Here is a 22090-nt window from a genome sequence, read left to right on the forward strand (position 1 = left end):
ATGGAGCATCATGTGGGGTCATTATACAGTATGGAGCATCATGTGGGGCCATTATACAGTATGGATCATCATTTGCGGTCATTATACAGTATGGATCATCATGTGTGGCCATTATACAGTATGGAGCATCATGTGGGGTCATTATACAGTATGGAGCATCATGTGCGGTCATTATACAGTATTGAGCATCATGTGCGGCCATTATACAGTATAGAGCATCATGTGTGGTCATTATACAGTATGGAGCATCATGTGCGGCCATTATACAGTATTGAGCATCATGTGGGGCCATTATACAGTATTGAGCATCATGTGTGGCCATTATACAGTATTGAGCATCATGTGTGGCCATTATACAGTATTGAGCATCATGTGTGGCCATTATACAGTATTGAGCATCATGTGTGGTCATTATACAGTATGGAGCATCATGTGAGGTCATTATACAGTATGGAGCATCATGTAGGGCCATTATACAGTATGTGGAGCACTGCGTAGCCATTATACAGTATGGAGCACTGCGTGGCCATATTTTTTTGGTTTTAATTATTGTATATGAAACAGTGTGATCAGCAGTGCTGAATGGGTGTGGTTGGGACTTGGATATGGGTGTGATTAGTTGTGAAATGGGTGTGGTCAGAGGCGTGGCCCAAAATTTGCCGCGGCACACTACATGCGCCGCAACCTTTACACCTTTTTCCCTTCTTCAAAAGTTGGGGGGTATGGTACCGCATTTCCCAGATCACAGCAAGTACCGCAAATCCCATAGGGAATGAATGAAACCAAATGCAGTGTTGCCGTAAGTGATCCGTTACGCGGCAGATGCAGAAAAACTGCCCGATCTGCTGCAAAAGGCGACTTTCACATCAGCGATTCTTGCCAAAGTCACTGCGGATAGTGTCATACTCACCAATGGGGGAGGCAGCGCTAAAAGTGCCTAGGGCAGCAGAAACTCTAAATACGGCCCTGGGTGCGATGGCCAATAATAATGAACAAAGTTGGGTGCCACTAGACCTCCCATCTTTTTATCAGTCAGCATTACCTACTTTGGAATTCTATGACGTCTTCCTACCCATATGAAATTTAAAGTGACTGCTTGAAAAGCACGTAAATCTCTGAGAGGGGCTGGTATGGGTAAAGTCTCAAAACGATAGTAATTTTGTATTGCTGAAATGCATCCAAATAGCGAGAGGGGGAGCGATTTCCATTTTGTCAATAAGATCACATTTCTGTATATAATGGAGGGAAATTGTTCTCGTATGAAGTGGAATTCGAAGTTGTGAAATTAATTTCTAGGTATTTTAGAAAGGTGGTGCGCCAGTGGTAGGTATTTAAAGTCACTCTGGAGGTGATCTAAATGGGAATAATTTATGTTATTTGAAGGGCTTAGTTTTACTTGTATTTGTTTTACACCCTGATAATTGTTCAAGAATAAATGTTCTGGACCAGAAAGTTTATTTATTTTACACTTGAGGAGAGGGGGGATAGGTACCAGGTCTATGGGACAGTCAGTGTTGAAGTAGTTTCAGATTTGGACAAAACACATCAGTATAGTTTCTGAATTCATGAGGTAAACCATTAGGTATGGTCAAACAGATCCACAGAGAGACATACATTTCTGCTGACAATCAGGGCCACAGTACACAATATCACCCTAGTGCCAGTCAATGACCAGGTTTAGTTTACACAAAGGCATGCCCAAAACCATGCAGATGGTTTGTTTTTGTTTTTTTAGAGAAAAACAAACCAAATTCAAAATGTAATATACCAACAAGCAGGGACACCTCCTTAGTAATGTACTTCACCACGTCCTGGAATAGAGAGATATCAATAGCAGTGATCATAGGAACACAATTTTAACAATGTTAAACCAAGATCCTTTGCCACCTTGGCAGCAACAAAATATGCCGCAACCAATAAAGGCCTGAAGCCTCACAGATTTTTCTAGGTAAGAAACTGGTACCAATTTTGCAGAGTCACAGGGAAATACCTGTGCGCCTAGATGGGTATCCTCGGACCCACCTGGGCGCTGAAGTTTCTCCAGTGGCAGTTGTCTGGAACATGAAGACCTCGGATGCCCAGAATCTCCATAGTGGTTACCTAAAACTGACTTGTGTGGCTTGATCCTTTGTAGTTGATGTCAGCAAATCATCTCACTCTGCATGGGTTCTTCAGTAAGAGCAACAGGTACAGACGTCTTAGTAGGAGCAGTGTGTTCTGAAAAGAGTTTGCACAAACACCTATCCAGCCGGATTGCCAAGAAACCAACATGGTGTTAACTTGGTCAGTGGATCTGGTGCTAAACAAATAGTGAAGGGTCTGGTCATTGCACTATGTGTCTGGGGCACAACACCTTAACTCTGCAATAATCCTTGGATGGACATTACCTCTGACAGAGTGCAGCTAATTTAATTTACTTTCAGTGAAGGCTTCTTGGTCAGGGTCATCATACAGGAGCCCTAATGCCTCAAAAAATACGTACAGTAGAGAGCCCTGTGGTAGCAAGGAGTAGGCCAAGGAGCAAGAGAAGAAAAGTTTAAAAAAAAAGTAAAAAGGGAGATGCTGATGGGGCTTGGGCCTGAGCGGATTCTGGATGCTGAATCTACTTTGCAAGATTTTCAACTAAATGGGCCAGGTCTTGCATTTGATCCACCACCACATGGAGGGAATCCTTGTAGGCCACTTATAACGTTAGATTTGTCTGAGTGATCAGGCTCAAAATAGCTACCTTGGACATACTTGGCACCAGCCACTCAGTCTGGCAGATTCCAGACAAATCCTGATACCCTTTAACCCCTATACAGGGATCTGGTTTTACAACAGAATCCAATAGATAGCTACCTACAGAAGGGCTGCTGTCTAGAGGTCTCCAAGCAGGGTCAAAGTAGAGAAGTCAAATCAATAAAATTTAGGAGGTTAACGGGTTGTCAGAACCTAGAGAACAGTGCAATGAAAATCATAAAGAATAGCTACAAATCAAGCCAAGAACAATAGCCATGTTCATCTACTGGGATCCCACCACCAGACACAGAAGCAGGTCAGAAGTAAATGGCCAATTTAGGGCCATTTTGGTTTCTTGGCAATCCAGCTGGATAGGTGTTTGTGCAAACTCTTTTCAGAACATACTGCTCCTACTAAGACGTGTGTACCTGTTGTTCTTACTGAAGAACGCATGCAGAGTGAGATGATTTGCTGACAACTACAAAGGATCAAGCCAAACAAGTCAGTTTTAGGTAACCACTATGGAGATTCTGGGCATCCGAGGTCTTCATGTTCCAGACAACTGCCACTGTAGAAACTTCAGCGCCTAGGTGGGTCCAAGGATGCCCATCTAGGTGCATTCTGTGTGATTCTGCAAAATTGGTACCAGTTTCTTACCTAGAAAAATCTGTGAGGCTTCAGGCCTTTATTGGTTGCGGCATATTTTGTCGATGCCAAGGTGGCAAAGGATCTTGGTTTAACATTGTTAAAATTGTGTTCCTATGATCACTGCTATTGATACCCCTCTATTCCAGGACGTGGTGAAGTACATTACTAAGGAGGTGTCCCTGCTTGTTGGTATATTACATTTTGAATTTGGTTTGTTTTTCTCTAAAAAAACAAAAACAAACCATCTGCGTGGTTTTGGGCATGCCTTTATGTAAACTAAACCTGGTCATTGACTGGCACTAGGGTAATACTGTGTACTGTGGCCCTGATTGTCAGCAGAAATGTATGTCTCTCTGGGGATCTGTTTGACCATACCTAATGGTTTACCTCATGAATTCAGAAACTATACTGATGTGTTTTGTCCAAATCTGAAACTACTTCAACACTGACTGTCCCATAGACCTGGTACCTATCTCCCGTCTCCTCAAGTGTAAAATAAATACCCTAATAATTGGCCAAATTTTAAAAGCAATGAATGGAGGTTAGGGAGCAATGTATGAGGTTTTGTGAGTGTTAGGAGGATATCAGCACAAAGGGATAATATAAATTCTTTGTCTTTAAACTGAACTCCTTTAATGTCTGGTGATGCTCTAATGGCAGCAGCCAAAGGCTCAATGCAAAGGATGAAAAGTAGAGGAGAAAGCGGTTAACCCTGTCTGATGCCATTTTTTATCTTAATTGGTTTAGAGGAGCTATGAGGAATATATATAATAGGTGAGGAACTAGAGTATAATCCCCCTACAGCTTTTAAAAAAGGGCCTTCTATGCCATATGTTCTAATGGCCTTATTCATAAAAGGCCAACTGAGGCGATGGAATGCCTTCTCAGTGTCCAAACTCAGAAGAGTAGGTTCCCCAGATTTTTTAACCATTTCTATAAGATAAACTGCACTTCTGGTATTGTCACCGCCTTGTTTAAATCTCAAATGGCAAATCCCACTTGATCTTTGTGGATCATATAAGGCAACCACTGATTCAGACGCATTGCTAAGATTTTTGTGAATATCTTAACATCTGAATTGAGAAGGGCAATCGTTCTATAGCTTTTACAGTCTAGTTTATCCTCGCCTTTTTTGGGAATCAATGTTATAAAGGAGTGTAGCATGGAGTCAGGGATCGGGGCTCCCTTTAAAAAAAGAATTATAAAGGGGAACTATTAATATAGGGAGAAGTTCATCCTGGAAGATCTTGTAGTATAGGTAGGACAGACCATCAGGTCTTTCCCTTTAAACAACTTCCAAAATGGGATCTGTCACCTCATTTTTAACTTATAAGCTGCGGCCACTGCCATCAGGGGCTTATTCTGTAATGCTATAAGTAACCCCCCGATGTAACCTTAAAGATAAGAAAAACAAGTTAGATTATCCTCACCCAGGGGCGGTCCGGGTCCGATGAGTATCGCAGGTCCGGCTCCGACCATTTTCATACAGTATCATCCTCCTTTCTTCGTGTCACGGCTCCTGCGCAGGCGTACTGATTTGCCCTGTTGAGGGCAGAGTAAAGTACTGCAGTGCGCAGGCGCTGAGCCTCTGAGCTTTCCCGGCGTCTGCGCACTTCAGTACTTCGATCTGCCCTCAACAGGGCAGAGAATTACACCTGCGCAGGAGCCGCGACAGAAGCAAGGAAGAGGACGTCATCGTATGACGATCGGAGGCGCCGGATCTGCGACGCCCATCGAACCTGGACCACACCTGGGTGAGTATAATCTAACTTGTTTTTCTTATATTTCAGGTTACATCGGGGGCTTATCTACAGCATTACAGAATGCTGTAGATAAGCCTCTAATGGCGGTGGCCGCAGCTTATACGCGAAAAGTGAGGAGTCAAAACGCCAGAATTACCCACGACACTGCATTAAAATGCAATAACTGGTGATCAAAAGAACATATCTGCACCAAAATGGTATCATTAACCTCGGCGTGCAAAAAAAAAAAAAAAAAAAAAAGTCCTCACCCTACCCGAGATCACGAAAAATGGAGATGCTACGAGTATCAGAAAATGGCACAATTTTTTTTTTTTTTTTTTTTTTTAAACAAAGTTTGGAATTTTTTTTACCTCTTAGATAAAAAAGAACCTAGACATGCTTGGTGTCTATGAACTCGAAATTACCTGGATGATCATAATGGCAGGTCAGTTTTATCATTTAGTGAACAGAGTGAAAAAGCCAAACAAAAAACAAGCGTGGGATTGCACTTTTTTGCAATTTCAACGCACATGGAATTTTTTTTCCCCATTTTCTAGTCCGTGACATGTTAAAACCAATGGTGTAGTTCAAAAGTACAACTCATCCCACAAAAAAAACACCCCTCACGTGGCCATTTTGACCACAAAAAAAAAAAAAAAAAAAAAAGTTATTGCTCTGGGAAGAAGGGGAACAAAATATGAAAGTGCAAAACCAAAAATTCCTCTGGTCGTTAAGGGGTTAATCAAATAGAAAACTTATGGAGGGAGTTGAGTCTCCGAGTTGCCAAGCGACAGCCTCAAAATATTGATGATTTAGAAATTATCTGCAAAGAGGAGTGGACCAAAATTTCCCCCGGACATGTGCGCAAACCTCATCAACTACAAAAAATGTCTGACTGCTGTGCTTGCCAACAAGGGTTTTGCTGCCAAGTATTAAGTCTTGTTTGCCAGAGGGATCAAACATATTTCTCACTGAAAAATGCCAATAAATATATATAATTTAAACAATGTGATTTTCTGGATTTTATTTTAGATATTCTCTTAATGTTAAAATTAACCTAGCCTTAAAATTATAGACCGTTCATGTCTTTGTCAGTGAGCAAACTTACAAAATCAGCAAGGGATCAAATACTTATTTCCCCCACTGTAATTGTAAGAAACTATAATATCAGTAAAATAAACTAGTCTGCATCGAAATGATTGTCTCTACAGACAAGGACATAACATCTGCCTATGCTTATTACAGGAAACCACATGGGAGTCTCCTGGGAGAATACGGAGGTGTCAAACACGGTATCTTCAAAGGGGTTAACAAATGGAGTGTACTAAGCAGAATATTTCCTATTAACTGAACAGAGGAATAGGGGAGACACAGGATATTTGAAATGCAAGACCATAAATGAACCAATCATCCAGTTACCAAACAGCATTTTTTCAAAATAGTCCAAATAAGGTGATCCCATAAATATAAGCCTATGGTCAGGACTTCAAAAAGCTGGGCGAAAAAATAAGTTGCTCACATGTGGGGGCTGCATATGCTGGTGTGATCCATATTTAATTTATCCTTCCCTCAAGAAAAGAGAAGATAATTAGATGGAAACATTTAGGCATTTGTTAATTCTCTCTTTTTATTTTATTCCAATTTTTATTATCTTTTTATATCTCATTGTAAGCACTGTATAGTTTTATATTAAATCACAAAATCTTTAAAGGGAACCTGTCACCCCCAAAATCGATGGTGAGGTAAGCTCACACAGTCATCAGGGGCTTATCTACAGCATTCTGTAATGCTGTAGATAAGCCCCTGATGTAACCTGAAAGAGGAGAAAAAGACGCTAGATTATACTCACCCAGGGGCGGTCCTACTGCGGTCCGGTCAAATGGGTGTCTCAGGTCTGCTCCGGAACCTCCTATCTTCATTCCATAATGTCTTCTTCTGGTCTTCATGCCGCAGCGCAGGCGTACTTTGTCTGCCCTGTTGAGGGCAGAGCAAAGTACTGCAGTGCACAGGCGCCGGGCCTCTGATAAGATGGGAGGCGCTGTTCCAGACCTGAGACACCCATCGGAGCAGGACCGCCCCTGGGTGAGTATAATCTAACCTCTTTTTCTCCTCTTTCAGGTAACATCGGCGGCCTATCTACAGCATTACAGAATGCTGTAGATAAGCCCCTGATGGTGAGCTTACCTCACCATCGATTTTGGGGGTGACAGGTTCCCTTTAATAAGTTTGATCCTTGTATACTCTAAAGAATCCATAGCTTTTGAGAATGTGTGACCCTTTGATTGTCAGACAGTAATATGCTTTCTGGACTCCTCACCCCATGCGTTTAATGAGTGGTGGCAGCAGCTTTAAATCAGGGTGTGCCGAATGTGTCGGGGTGGGATTTATGCTCATTTTATAGCCCAAAACAGATAATTTGATATCTGTGATCCAATTTCTTATTCCAGAGAAATCCATGTTTTTCTTCCTTGTAAATGAGCGGTTCTAGGCTATTGGGAGGACACCAATCTACATGACAATTTGCCTCCAGAGATTAATTTTAAATTATTTTGGTAAAATTTGTTTGAGGGTTTAACCCCTTATGTTATTGCAAACATACATACACATCTCAACATAGGGGGTTAAACCTTCAAGTAAAACTTTTTTCTAATTTGTTTTCATGACAGTGGAGGAGGCCATTTTGCCTATTTACAGCATTTTGAGAGATTCTTTACACTACCACAGCAGTTTGTAAGAGTACTATGCTGAACCTGCAGTTCCACGTCCTTTTTACCTTTGGGGAGCTACTTTGCCAGTATGGCTGTTACTTATCTCTTCTGTCTGACACTCGAACTCCCACCCAGGGCACGCTTCGTCTTACGCACTATATCCCGCTTAGTGTTGTGAATTCTGCTATTGGGCTCTCCCCGGTGGTTGTAGGTGGTAATGCAGTTGTCCCTGCAGTCTTGGACAGGTGTATCTACTGATTGCAATTCTGACTGGGGTATTTAGGTTTGCAGGACTCATTGGTCCTTGCCACTTGTCAATGTTTCTTGGGAAGTGTTGGATCTTTGTCTGGCTTCTCCTGCTTAGCCGCCAATTCAGCAAAGATAAGTGTCTGTTTCTTTTTCTGTGGCACACAAGCTGTGTGCTTATATTCTGTGCTATTCATTTGTTTTCTCTTGTCCAGCTTAGACTGTCAGTGTTTTCTCAGTCTTGTTGGATTCTCTGGAGTTGCAGATATACTCTCCACATCTTTAGTTAGATGGTGGAGTTTTTGTATTTCCTGCTGTGGATATTTTTGGAAGGATTTTAATACTGACCGCTTCGTATCCTGTCCTATCCTTTCCTATTTTAGCTAGAGTGGCCTCTTTTGCTAAATCCTGTTTCCTGCCTGCGTGTGTCTTTTCCTCTACTATTCACAGTCAATATTTGTGGGGGGCTGCCTATCCTTTGGGGTTCTGCTCTGAGGCAAGGTAGAATTCCTATTTCCATCTATAGGGGTATTTAGTCCTCTGGCTGTGTCGAGGTGTCTAGCATTTGTTAGGCACACCCCACGGCTACTTCTAGTTGCGGTGTTAAGATCAGGATTTGCGGTCAGTATAGTTACCTGTTGTGAGTTCCGTTCTGGAGCTCCCTCCTGTGGTTGCTAATGGTATTTTTGCGAGTTCTGCCCTTGGGCTCCCTCTGGTGGTTTCAAGTGGAACTGCTGCTCCGTTAGGTAGCTGTGGCAGCTGCCTTCACTAATCGCCTTGCCTGGGTTTGTTATTTAAACCTGCTCTGGGCCTTAGTCCGTGCCTGCTGTCAATGTTCTTGGTTGGATTTGATTCTTCCCTTGGATTTCTCATATGGCCAGTCCTTGTCTGCAAAAGATAAGTTTTGCTAGTTTTCTTTGTCCATTTGCTTGGACTCTATTGCTTTGCATTTTGTCTCTTTTGTCCAGCTTGTCACTATGTCTTATTCAGGCTAGCTGGAAGCTCTGGGAAAGCAGATTTGCCCCTCCACACCGTGAGTCGGTGTGGAGTTCATTTTTGTAAACTCTGCGTGGATTTTGTAGTTTTTAATACTGACCGCACAGTATCCTTTGCTCTCTGTCTATCTAGTTTAGTTTTGGCCTCCTTTGCTGAATTCTAATTTCATTTCTGTGTTCGTCATTTCCCTCTCCTTTCACAGTCAATATTTGTGGGGGGCTGTCTTTCCTTTTGGGGGTTTCTCTGAGGCAAGATAGCTTTCTATTTCCTTCTTTAGGGGTAGTTATATCTGAGGCTGTGATGAGGTGTCTAGGGAGTGTCAGGAACATCCCACGGCTATTTCTAGTTGTGTTGTTAGGATTAGGGACTGCGGTCAGTAGAGATACCACCTTCTCAGAGCTCGCTCCATGTTGCGTTTTAGCCACCAGGTCATATCAGTGTGGCCTCTTAACCACCAGGTCATAACAGTTACCACCTACTCCAGTGAAAGTTTTCATGCTGCTCCAAGGTCACCTGATCATAACAGCTTAGGCCGGTTACCTCGAGTTATAAACTCTAGGCTGTACTGCTAGATGTCCTGACCCAGGACCTGTCTCAGGCCGGGTTCACATTAGTGTTTCTGTGCACAGCGTATGATCCGCTTGAGTCATGCGTACATATCTTTAACATGGTGTACGCAGGGGCATACGTTTTGCATGCATTCACATGCGTACGCATATAATAATAATAATCTTTATTTTTATATAGCGCTAACATATTCCGCAGCGCTTTACATTTAGCACACATTATCATCACTGTCCCAGATGGGGCTCACAATCTAAATTCCCTATCAGTATGTCTTTGGAATGTGGGAGGAAACCGGAGTGCCCGGAGGAAACCCACGCAAACACGGAGAGAACATACAAACTCTTTGCAGATGTTGTCCCTGGTGGGGTTTGAACCCAGGACTCCAGCGCTGCAAGGCTGCTGTGCTAACCACTACGCCACCGTGCCGCCCCATACGCACGCATATGTAGTTTCGCGGTGTGTAGCGGTGACCGGCGAACGCAACATGTTACATTTTTTGAGGCATCAAATCAATCATGATGAGTTCGTCAAAAAGAGCATTACTGTCTATAGGAAGGCATTGGTACACAAGGACATGTGTACACATGCGTTTGATACGCATGTGTACTTTAGACTGCGCATGTCCAGAAAATGATGTCACCGCCCCCACCATGTGCATAAAAAACGCAAATGCATGCCAAAGCGCATTTAAACGCATGCATATGCGTTTTTTGCATCATGCGTAAGTTGATACAGAGGCATAAGCATGCATTTGTATGCGTTTTGGCATGAGTTTGCTCATGCAGATGATACGCTGTGCACAAACGCCAATGTGAACCTAGCCTTAGATTGATCACTAATCTTTCAGTCACTTCTCTGCTCAGGATTCTGTCTGGTCTGTCATAAGTGACACACACATCAAGCGGCACTGCTCACAATATACCTTGGGTCTTTTCTCTGCTCACTCTGGGCCCCTTCTGAGAGGAACTGTCTCTTGTTCCTTTAGCTTAGCCCCTCCCACTCTGGGCTAGTCCCAACCATTAACTAACTGTTCCTGTGCAGAATGCTATCCCAACACCATAACATTTCACAGTTCACATCACAAACCAAAATAATTTTGCAACAATGCACAGGTTCTTCAAGGGGAAATATGTTCATCTCCGTACAATGGTCATAATGTCCATCTAAACATCCTCAATATGTAAAGCAGGGCCGGACTAGCAATTCTGGCAAATGCCAGAAGGGCCTGTCTGGTCATGGGCCACCTTGTCTGCTATATTGTTAATAGAATCGGTGTTCTCAAGATACCCATACTGTTAAGAGTTGTGATGGAGCACAAAGTTGTTGATTCCGTCACTTACCCCAGCAGGCCATGGGTATCATTAGAAATATTGGTCTTGTAGTAAATCTTCCTTTCCTCCATCCAGGGTAACATTAGTAATATATCCCAACTGGTTCATTGGGACGGGGACAACATGGGTCTGTGTGATTTCAAATGCCAGGGCTGCCCAGTCCGTACCTGATGTAAAGTGTTGGGTTGAAAAAAAGTTCATGGTCTAACGGTACCGTCACATTAAGCGACGCTGCAGTGATATAGACAACGATGCCGATCGCTGCAGCGTCGCTGTTTAGTCGTTGTGTGGTCGCTGGAGAGCTGTCACACAGACAGCTCTCCAGCGACCAACGATGCCGAAGTCCTTGGGTAACCAGGGTAAACATCGAGTGGCTAAGCGCAGGGCCGCGCTTAGTAACCCGATGTTTACCATGGTTACCATTGTAAATGTAAAAAAAAAAAAAAACTACATACTTACATTCCGGTGTCTGTCGATTCCCCCTCGTCAGCTTCCCTGCACTGTGTCAGCGCCGGACGTAAAGCAGAGCGGTGACGTCACCGCTGTGCTCTGCTTTACGGCCGGCGCTGACACAGTGCAGGGAAGCTGACGCCGGGGGATGCGACAGACACCGGAATGTAAGTATGTAGTTTTTTTTTTTTTTACATTTACAATGGTAACCATGGTAAACATCGGGTTACTAAGCGTGGCCCTGCGCTTAGTAACCCGATGTTTACCCTAGTTACAAGTGAAGACATCGCTGGATTGGCATCACACACGCCGATTCAGCGATGTCAGCGGGTGATCCAGCGACGAAATAAAGTTCTGGCCTTCTAGCTCCGACCAGCGATGTCACAGCAGGATCCTGATCGCTGCTGCGTGTCAAACACAACAATATCGCTATCCAGGACGCTGCAACGTCACGGATCGCTATCGTTCTAAAGTTGCTCAGTGTGAAGGTACCTTTAGTCTCTAAGAGGTAAAAAGCAGCAGTACTAATTAACCACTGTGCTACAATGCCATCATAAAGCTTTATATCCTGGAGTAAAGTGTGAACTTTATTGGACTAATTAAAGGGACACTAAATATAGCAATTGATGTTTAACAAACAAAATCTGTTTGACTTTGCAATTTGCTGAGCCCCCCATACACAGACTAAAACCCCTCATCAATAGCTGGGAGCTGGATGGGTTGGCAGCTGCCACCATGTAAAGGTACCGTCACATTTAGCGACGCTGCAACGATACCGACAACGATGTCGATCGCTGCAGCGTCGCTGTTTGGTCGCTGGAGAGCTGTCACACAGACAGCTCTCCAGCGACCAACGATCCCGAGGTCCCCGGGTAACCAGGGTAAACATCGGGTTACTAAGCGCAGGGCCGCGCTTAGTAACCAGATGTTTACCCTGGTTACCAGCGTAAAAGTAAAAAAAAAAAAAAAAAAAACAGTACATACTTACCTACCGCTGTCTGTCCCCGGCGCTCTGCTTCTCTGCACTCCTCCTGCACTGGCTGTGAGCACAGCGGCCGGAAAGCAGAGCGGTGACGTCACCGCTCTGCTTTCCGGCTGACCGACGCTCACAGCCAGTGCAGGAGGAGTGCAGAGAAGCAGAGCGCCGGGGACAGACAGCGGTAGGTAAGTATGTACTGTTTTTTTTTTTTACTTTTACGCTGGTAACCAGGGTAAACATCTGGTTACTAAGCGCGGCCCTGCGCTTAGTAATCTGATGTTTACCCTGGTTACCAGTGAAGACATCGCTGAATCGGTGTCACACACGCCGATTCAGCGATGTCAGCGGGAGATCCAGCGACGAAATAAAGTTCTGGACTTTCCTCAGCGACCAATTATCTCCCAGCAGGGGCCTGATCGTTGGTCGCTGTCACACATAACGATTTCCTTAACGATATCGTTGCTACGTCACAAAAAGCAACGATATCGTTATGTGCGAAGGTACCTTAAAGGGTCTGGGGCGCCTTAGTCTGCATGATTTCAATAATTGTGTTCTCCAGTGAGCTTGAAGCTATTAAGCCTCCTGCTGACCAGTTACATCTTCAGCCGGTGGATGACTGAAGCCCCTCAGAACATGACTTTGCTCCATCAGCAGACGTAATGGCTAAGAGTGGAGGCTCCTGCTGCAACAGTTTTCCTTATAGCCAGAAATAGGACAGAAAGGATGAGGGGTGGGCACGGCTGGGCTTGTAACACAGGAAATTAATACATATCAATCAGTTGTAACTAATCAAACAAAGCAACATGTGAGCAATTCCTTTTATCTTTAACAAATTCACAAAAAACAAACAAACAAAAACAGATTACAGAGGATAGGTGTATCTTCAGTGCTAGGGAGCACTTTAGATTGGCAATGCATGAAGGCTTTGTGGCTCGCCCTATATAGGGGCTCTGTTGCAGTCAGTATCCATAGATTGTTATAATGTTGTGTGGTTTATACATTATAGGAATATGAAACAATATTCATCTTATCTGATACTTTAATATACTACAGGACTTTACATTTGGTCCTTATTTGTTGTACATATGCCTTTTTAAAAGAGCCAGTGGTGCACATATCCTAAATCTTCTAGATAGATTGCTTGATGCCCAACATTCAGCTCATTAGGCTCCCAGAAAAATAGCAAAACGCATCTAAATGCCACAAAATGGTGCGGGCTCTATTATACTTTTGGGGTTGATTGTTCTGACCTGAAGGTAAAAAACACTGACATCTCATGGATGCCACTTTTATATATTTGCCACCTAGTACTCCTAACACTCTCCTATACTTTTCACAATCATAACATTCCCCTGACTAAGTTTACAGCATTACCGTTTTGACTAGAGCTCTTCTCATCTCAATTTCTTTGCTAAAATACCATATTAAACCATTTACAAAAAAGTTCTCGAAAGTTACTTACGACTCCTGCGTTTTGTTTGTAGTATTTCTCCTTTGATTGCACCGTTTGTTGTCAAAGACTCACCCTACAACTTGTGTCACCCTTGTGTTTCCAGCCCTCTACCTTTCCTTAGGTCTCTCCTCCTCCTTTTGCACTTTGGAACAAAAGTTTGCGACTTCTTCCTCCCTTACACTCTGCACATATTTTATTTGTAAACTTGACTCAAGTGCTGTAAAATAGAATTACCATTTCCTGTGTTGACCCAGGAGACACCACGGTTGTTATTGTAGTGCGGGGTTAGTACGGCCGGGCTACAGGTTAATAGAATTACGGTGTATTGCTGGGGTCCTACTCTTAAGCCTATTTTTATGAATAAATATAATTTAATGGGAGCTTATATTATAAAAGTAGATTTGGGGTAATTTTAGTCCAGCAAAGCAGATGGTAACATGATCTTGTGCAACTGGCAATTTTTTTCTGATGATCACTATCTTTAGCTGTCAATCATTTGCATCATTTCCTGCATTGGTGAACAGCATGGCTTTACATGTAGAAAGACTTTATTGACATCTAGACTTGTAACCACATGAGTCCACTATATTAATGAGGGTGGGCGACTCCTCATCTTTAACATTTTTTCTTAAAATCAACTTTTAAATGATCTTTTAATAAAAGCCTTCCAAAGCAGTTTAATAGCTGCAGTCAACCGTTCAATGACATGCCGTAACATGCATCAGATGTAGGTTTTCGACCAAACTAACACAAGTGTACGATATGTGTTATGACCTGGTGGTGAGGACAATAATGGACCTGGTGGTTAAGAGCACACGGAATGACCTGATAGTTACTAATAATACAGGACAAGCTCTGAGACGTGGGAACTCTGCTGACCGCAATCCCTAATCCTATCACACACACTAGAAATAGCCGTGGATTGCTCCTAACGCTCCCTATGCAAATCGTCACAACCTAAGGAACTAGCTAGCCCCTAAGATAGAAAAATAAAGCCTACCTTGCCTCAGAGAAATTCCCCAAAGGAACAGGCAGCCCCCCACATATAATGACTGAGTTAAGATGAAAATTACAAACACAGAGATGAAATAGATTTAGCAAAGTGAGGCCCGACTTACTGAACAGACAGAGGATAGGAAAGGTAACTTTGCGGTCAGCACAAAAAACTACAAAAAGACCACGCAGAGGGCGCAAAAAGACCCTCCGCACCGACTCACGGTGCGGAGGCGCTCCCTCTGCGTCCCAGAGCTTCCAGCAAGCAAGACAAAAATCAAAATAGCAAGCTGGACAGAAAAAATAGCAAACAGAGAAAAACAAGCAGGAACTTAGCTTCTGCTGGGAAGACAGGTCACAAGAACGATCCAGGAGCGAACTAGACCAATACTGGAACATTGACAGGTGGCATGGAGCAATGATCTAGGTGGAGTTAAATAGAGCAGCCAGCTAACGAATTAACCTCGTCACCTGTGGAAGGAACCTCAGAAGCCGCAGCCCCACTCACAACCACCAGATGAAGTCCATGGACAGAACCAGCCGAAGTACCATTCATGACCAAAGGAGGGAGCTTAACAACAGAATTCACAACAGATATGTCCTTGATCATGTGCCATAGATTGGGCTGGGTTACTCTTCTCAGCTACTAAGATTGAACCACTAACTGCGGCACATGGTCTACAAGCTGGTAAGTGGGCCGACTGGTCAAACTGCACACGCACTCGATCAGTTTCCCAATTGAGGGAATATATGATTTGCACATTTTAGTGTACTGCGCTTGGAAAACTTGGAGCTACAAAGCCAGTTGAAATAAATAAATCTGGAGCTGCATAAAATACATTTTTCAGATAAATTGGAGAATCTGTAGAGGCTTCAACAGAAACCATTAACATGTCAACAAAGCCTTAAAGTTCACAGACTGGTGAGAAGGATCGGGGATGACATTTTTAACAATTATTTTGTTCCTTCGGAGATAGACTTCACGATCGGTGGTCTATCGGCAGTTCTCAGAACACGGAAGCACTTGACCAAGCTGATAATACTTTGATACTTTCAGAAACTATTTGTGAATAATATACCAATCATTGCACTTTAACCCCTTTCTCTCATCGGGCGTAATAGCACGCTGATGTCCGGCGCTGAGCCCGCACCTTTCCGGGCACATGACAGCTGATATATACAGCAGACATGTGCCCGCAACAGCCTCAGGTGGGATCGCGATTTATCTGTGGCTGTTAATCAGTTAAATGCCGCTGTCAGTCTGACTAAACCCACCCATAGGTGACCCAGTCACATGATCATTGGTCATCAATGGGTTGGCATGACAACCAGAGATATCCAGCAGACCTCTATTGTTGTCATAGCCAGATTGCTATGAGCGCTGACCACCGGGCACCAGTGGTCATCACTCATAGCAAGTGAGCATTTCTGCTACATACAGGCAATCACCACCTGTATGTAGAAGAGCTGATAAAAAGAGTGCAGCTTCCACTCGCCCACTATTGTAGCATGCAAAAAGTTAAAAAAGTTTAAAAATATTCTATATATATATATATATATATATATATATATATATATATATATATATATATATATATATTTCAAATACCCCCCTTTCGCCCCATTCAAAATAAAATTTTATCATTAAAAAAGTCAGCTCATCGAGCAAAAAATAAGCCCTCACCCAACCCGAGATCACGAAAAATGGAGACGCTACTGGTATTAGAAAATGGCGCGATTTAAAAAAAAAAAAAAACTGGATTTTTTCATCACTTAAATAAAAGGAACCTAGACATGTTTGGTGTCTATGAACTTGTAATGACCTGGAGAATCATAATGGCAGGTCAGTTTTATCATTTAGTTAACATGGTAAAAAAAAAAAAAAAATTCTGCAATTGCACTTTTTTTGTAATTTCATTGCACTTGGAATTTTTTTCCCCGTTTTTCAGTACATGATATGCTAAAAACCAATTTTGTTCAAAAGAAAAACTCATCCTGCAAAAAAAACAAGCCCTCACATGGCCATTTTGGCTAAAAAAAAAAAAAAAAAAAAAAAAAAAAAATTATGCCTCTGGGAAGAAAAAGAGCAAAAAAACAAAAATACCTCTGGTCATTAAGGGGTTAAAACTTCAGACTACTTTATTAGCTAGGCATGTACAGAAAGGTTCATTTCATCAATGGTCCTTGAGTAATAGCAAAGAACAGGGTACTTAAAGTAGATGTAAATCACCATTTAATTTGTGCAATCCACATAGAATAGATAGGTTTCGGATACAATATACCTTCAGGTAGACAAACTACAGTACAATGACAACATGGGATTGAAGTGAGACTATACATTCGAGCTGTATGATTAGCAAAATCCCTGCTATGGATAAAGAGGTTGAGGTGAAGCATGAAGTCCACCATGCTCATATAGACAAAGACCTGTCAATCCAGGGCAGTGGGTGAAGGAGATGCTGCCGGCTCCAGTGTGGCTCAATCCATAGCCTCTTTTTAAGGGCTCATTTCCACTTGCGAGTAAAACGGACGAGTGCAATCCGATAAAAAAAAAAATAAATAAATCATATTGCACTCGGACCAATGTTATTCAATAGGTGTCTTCATTTGCGATTTTTTTCTCAGCCGAAGTCGGACTGAGAAAAAAAATCGCAGCATGCTGCGATTTGCTGCGAGTCTCGGACGAGACTCGCCAATGCAAGTCAATGGGTGCGATAATAAAAACGCATGGCATACAGAACATCCGTATTCCATCCGTTTTTTACGGATACCTTACCATTCTGTGTCAGAACACTGTAAATAGTCCTGTAAATGACTGTATAAAATTAGTTGCAGAGAAAAAAAAACGGATTGCATACGGATGTAAAACGGATGGTGCGATTACAAAAAAAAAATTGCATTGAACTCGCATCACAAACGCATGACAAACGCATACTTTTCATCCCTTTTTTCGGTCCAGATTACGGACCGATTTGTCTATCACAAGTGGAAATGAGCAGCTACTCTCTAACCTGGCTGAGATTATACAGCCAGTGTCTGACATGCCGCCTGTGGAATGGGCAGCATACATCAGCAGTGAGGATCCACAAGAACATGCAGTTCTACAATTTTACATGAAAGCATGTGGTAATATTGTAGCATCCCCATGGTATTAACTGCATGTGTTTATTTTGGTACTTCAGGCAGTATGATTGCTCATCTGTCCACCCGGAATTAAAACTTGTGCTAAGGTTCTACATTTCCTCCCACACTTCAAAAACCATACTTAGAAGTTAATTGGCTTCCATGTATGGGTGAGATAGTGAATTTTTAAAGATGGCAGCTGAACGATTGCCATTGGATGAATGATGGGACAACAATCTCAGCCAGCTCACCCATACACAGCCAGTAGCTCATCTGCAGGAAAATAGGATTGGCAGTGCAAAAGTCAAACATTTCCAACCGAAATCTCTCGTCAATCTGTCGACCAGTGCCCCCTTATACATTGGCCAAACCTGTTGATATCAGCAGGTTCCGCCAGCAATAGTTTAAGGTGTGTGGTAGCCTATGGCTCCAGCGGAAAGACTAGAGTGAGTGGTGACAATTGGGGATGAGCGAACGTGCTGGGATAAGGTGTTATCCGAGCATGCTCGTGTGCTAGCCGAGTGACTTCAGTGCGCTTGAAAAATACATTAGAGTCCCTGCGGCTGCATGTCTCGCGGCTGTTCAACACTCAACACATGCAAGGGTTGTATATATGGCAAGACCTACAGTGGGGCAAAAAAGTATTTAGTCAGTCAGCAATAGTGCAAGTTCCACCACTTAAATAGATGAGAGGCGTCTGTAATTTACATCATAGGTAGACCTCAACTATGGGAGACAAACTGAGAAAAAAAAATCCAGAAAATCACATTGTCTGTATTTTTAACATTTTATTTGCATGTTATGGTGGAAAATAAGTATTTGGTCAGAAACAAAATTTCATCTCAATACTTTGTAATATATCCTTTGTTGGCAATGACAGAGGTCAAACGTTTTCTGTAAGTCTTCACAAGGTTGCCACACACTGTTGTTGGTATGTTGGCCCATTCCTCCATGCAGATCTCCTCTACAGCAGTGATGTTTTTGGCTTTTTGCTTGGCAACACGGACTTTCAACTCCCTCCAAAGGTTTTCTATAGGGTTGAGATCTGGAGACTGGCTAGGCCACTCCAGGACCTTGAAATGCTTCTTACGAAGCCACTCCTTCATTGCCCTGGCGGTGTGCTTTGGATCATTGTCATGTTGAAAGACCCAGCCACGTTTCATCTTCAATGCCCTTGCTGATGGAAGGAGGTTTGCACTCAAAATCTCACGATACATGGCCCCATTCATTCTTTCATGTACCCGGACCAGTCGTCCTGGCCCCTTTGCAGAGAAACAGCCCCAAAGCATGATGTTTCCACCACCATGCTTAACAGTAGGTATGGTGTTTGATGGATGCAACTCAGTATTCTTTTTCCTCCAAACACAACAAGTTGTGTTTCTACCAAACAGTTCCAGTTTGGTTTCATCAGACCATAGGACATTCTCCCAAAACTCCTCTGGATCATCCAAATGCTCTCTAGCAAACTTCAGACGGGCCCGGACATGTACTGGCTTAAGCAGTGGGACACGTCTGGCACTGCAGGATCTGAGTCCATGGTGGCGTAGTGTGTTACTTATGGTAGGCCTTGTTACATTGGTCCCAGCTCTCTGCAGTTCATTCACTAGGTCCCCCCGCGTGGTTCTGGGATTTTTGCTCACCGTTCTTGTGATCATTCTGACCCCACGGGGTGGGATTTTGCGTGGAGCCCCAGATCGAGGGAGATTATCATTGGTCTTGTACGTCTTCCATTTTCTAATTATTGCTCCCACTGTTGATTTCTTCACTCCAAGCTGGTTGGCTATTGCAGATTCAGTCTTCCCAGCCTGGTGCAGGGCTACAATTTTGTTTCTGGTGTCCTTTGACAGCTCTTTGGTCTTCACCATAGTGGAGTTTGGAGTCAGACTGTTTGAGGATGTGCACAGGTGTCTTTTTATACTGATAACAAGTTTAAACAGGTGCCATTACTACAGGTAATGAGTGGAGGAAAGAGGAGACTCTTAAAGAAGAAGTTACAGGTCTGTGAGAGCCAGAAATCTTGATTGTTTGTTTCTGACCAAATACTTATTTTCCACCATAATATGCAAATAAAATGATTAAAAAAACAGACAATGTGATTTTCTGGATTTTTTTTTCTCAGTTTGTCTCCCATAGTTGAGGTCTACCTATGATGTAAATTACAGACGCCTCATCTTTTTAAGTGGTGGAACTTGCACTATTGCTGACTGACTAAATACTTTTTTGCCCCACTGTATATGTGCTAAAGCTGTCATTCAGCCACGAGACATGAAGGCGCGGGACTCAAACGTATGCCACGCACGCCAAAGTCACTTGGTCAGCACCAGAGCATGCTTAGATAACACCTTATCCAAGTACGTTAACTTAACACTAGTGACAATCCATACAGCGCTCCATAATAGGTCAGTATGTTCTAACATTCTGCCTTCTCTACTACTGCACAATAATTGTTCATAGATGTGAAAGTGACTGATCTTTAGATCTTAATTACACCTTTAATGCAAATAAAGGGTTAAATAAGTCCAACTAAGGAAAAAAAAAATGATACGTAGAGTCACACAACCTTGGACTCCTTCACCCAAGTACAATGGTTCCCTGTGTCTTCACATTTTTGTTTTCAGTTTTTCCCGGCTGCCTATGAGCTTAAGTTTATAAGTGATATTACTATATAAATATCAATGTTTCCTAGATAACAAGTTTCCAGAGATAACAATCAGTTTCACACAGACCGGTAGAGCCAGTATGGTAGTGGGTGGTGTGTCACAAGCTTCTAGGGGAGAATTCCTCTAATGGACATACAAGGGAACATGAAAAAATTCTGTTCATCAGTTTCATATGGAAAATACCATATTTTCCGGCGTATAAGGCTGCCTTCACACTAGCAGTATTTGGTCAGTATTTTACATCAGTATTTGTAAGCCAAAACCAGGAGTGGGTGATAAATGCAGAAGTGGTGCATATGTTTCTATTATACTTTTCCTCTAATTGTTCCACTCCTGGTTTTGGCTTACAAATACTGATGTAAAATACTGACCAAATACTGATAGTGTGACGGCAGCCTAAGACAACTTTTTAACCCCTGAAAATCATCTCAAAAGTCGGGGGTCATCTTATACGCCGGGTATGGCGTGTGCAGGGAGCGATCCTGGATGGTTCCCAGGGTCTGAAAAAGGAGACTCTCCTTCAGGCCCTGGGATCCATATTCATGTAAAAAATTAAGAATAAAAATAAAAAATATTGATATACTCACCCCTCTGATGGCCCCTGGCTCTCAGCGTTGCAAGCTGCAGCCTCCGTTCCTAAGAATGCAGTGAGCGTAGGACCTGCGATGACCATACGCACCGCACACGCCATTATAGGCCCTTTGCGAGGGGATGGTTGAAGATTCCCACTCCACACCCCTTCTAAAGCAGTTTTAGTAGATTTATGGCGTAAGCATAAAAGATGTTATTGGTGTTTTAGCCTGTATGTCAGTTGGTACACAGGTAAATAACTAGTTTGAGCCGCTCCCAGCGTCAGTTGGAAAACTGAAGGATGACAGAGCTGCAGGCGGCCATCTTGGAGTGCACCTTGTAAGAGAGATGTGACAGGAGCACAGAAGAGTGAAGAAGAACTGGTGAGTGCAGTATGCTAGGAGCTGGTCAGATTACCGATTAAAGGTGCAGCTGTTCCAATGATTCCTGTCAGAGAAGAAGAATCACGTTGTGGAGACGACTACGGTTGGAAACAAAGTTAGATTCAACCCAAAAGCATCGGCTGTGACGTGAATGACCTTCTGCTAGCCTGTCAGGCAAAAACTGCCCTCCAGATGACAAGCCCTGGATCCACTCCACGGTCTCCCAGCTAAATGGTCTTTCGGACGATTAGGCAGCCACTTCTGTGTTCAGATAACGGCCGGTAAGTCCTGAGCTCAGGCCCCACCACAGGGATCGCGGCGGGAGCGTGCGCACAGACTTTAGAGAGTTTGGCGCCAAACCTAAATTCTCAGTTAGAGACATTGTTTGCTAAGAGGGCTGTGTGAACCTTCGCTAGATACTCCCCCAGTGGGTGAGTGTGTATACATAGCATAACAGAGTTGTAATTTTAAAGAATTGTTAAGTTTGTGAATCTCTGCGCTGCACCACTGCAGGGGCGCC

General features: G+C 43.0%; 1 protein-coding gene across 1 annotated transcript in view; it reads right to left on the reverse strand.

The window, feature by feature from the left end:
- The window catches only part of PPP3R1 (protein phosphatase 3 regulatory subunit B, alpha), a 97471-nt gene extending 83527 nt beyond the window's left edge, over positions 1 to 13944 (reverse strand). The window contains exon 1 of the mRNA XM_069768735.1: positions 13851 to 13944. The gene's annotated coding sequence lies outside the window, so the exon portion shown is untranslated. The remainder of the gene's footprint in view (positions 1 to 13850) is intronic.
- Positions 13945 to 22090: the final 8146 nt, after the last annotated feature.

Source organism: Ranitomeya imitator, chromosome 5 (assembly GCF_032444005.1).
Source record: "Ranitomeya imitator isolate aRanImi1 chromosome 5, aRanImi1.pri, whole genome shotgun sequence".
NCBI classification, from domain to species: domain Eukaryota; kingdom Metazoa; phylum Chordata; class Amphibia; order Anura; family Dendrobatidae; genus Ranitomeya; species Ranitomeya imitator.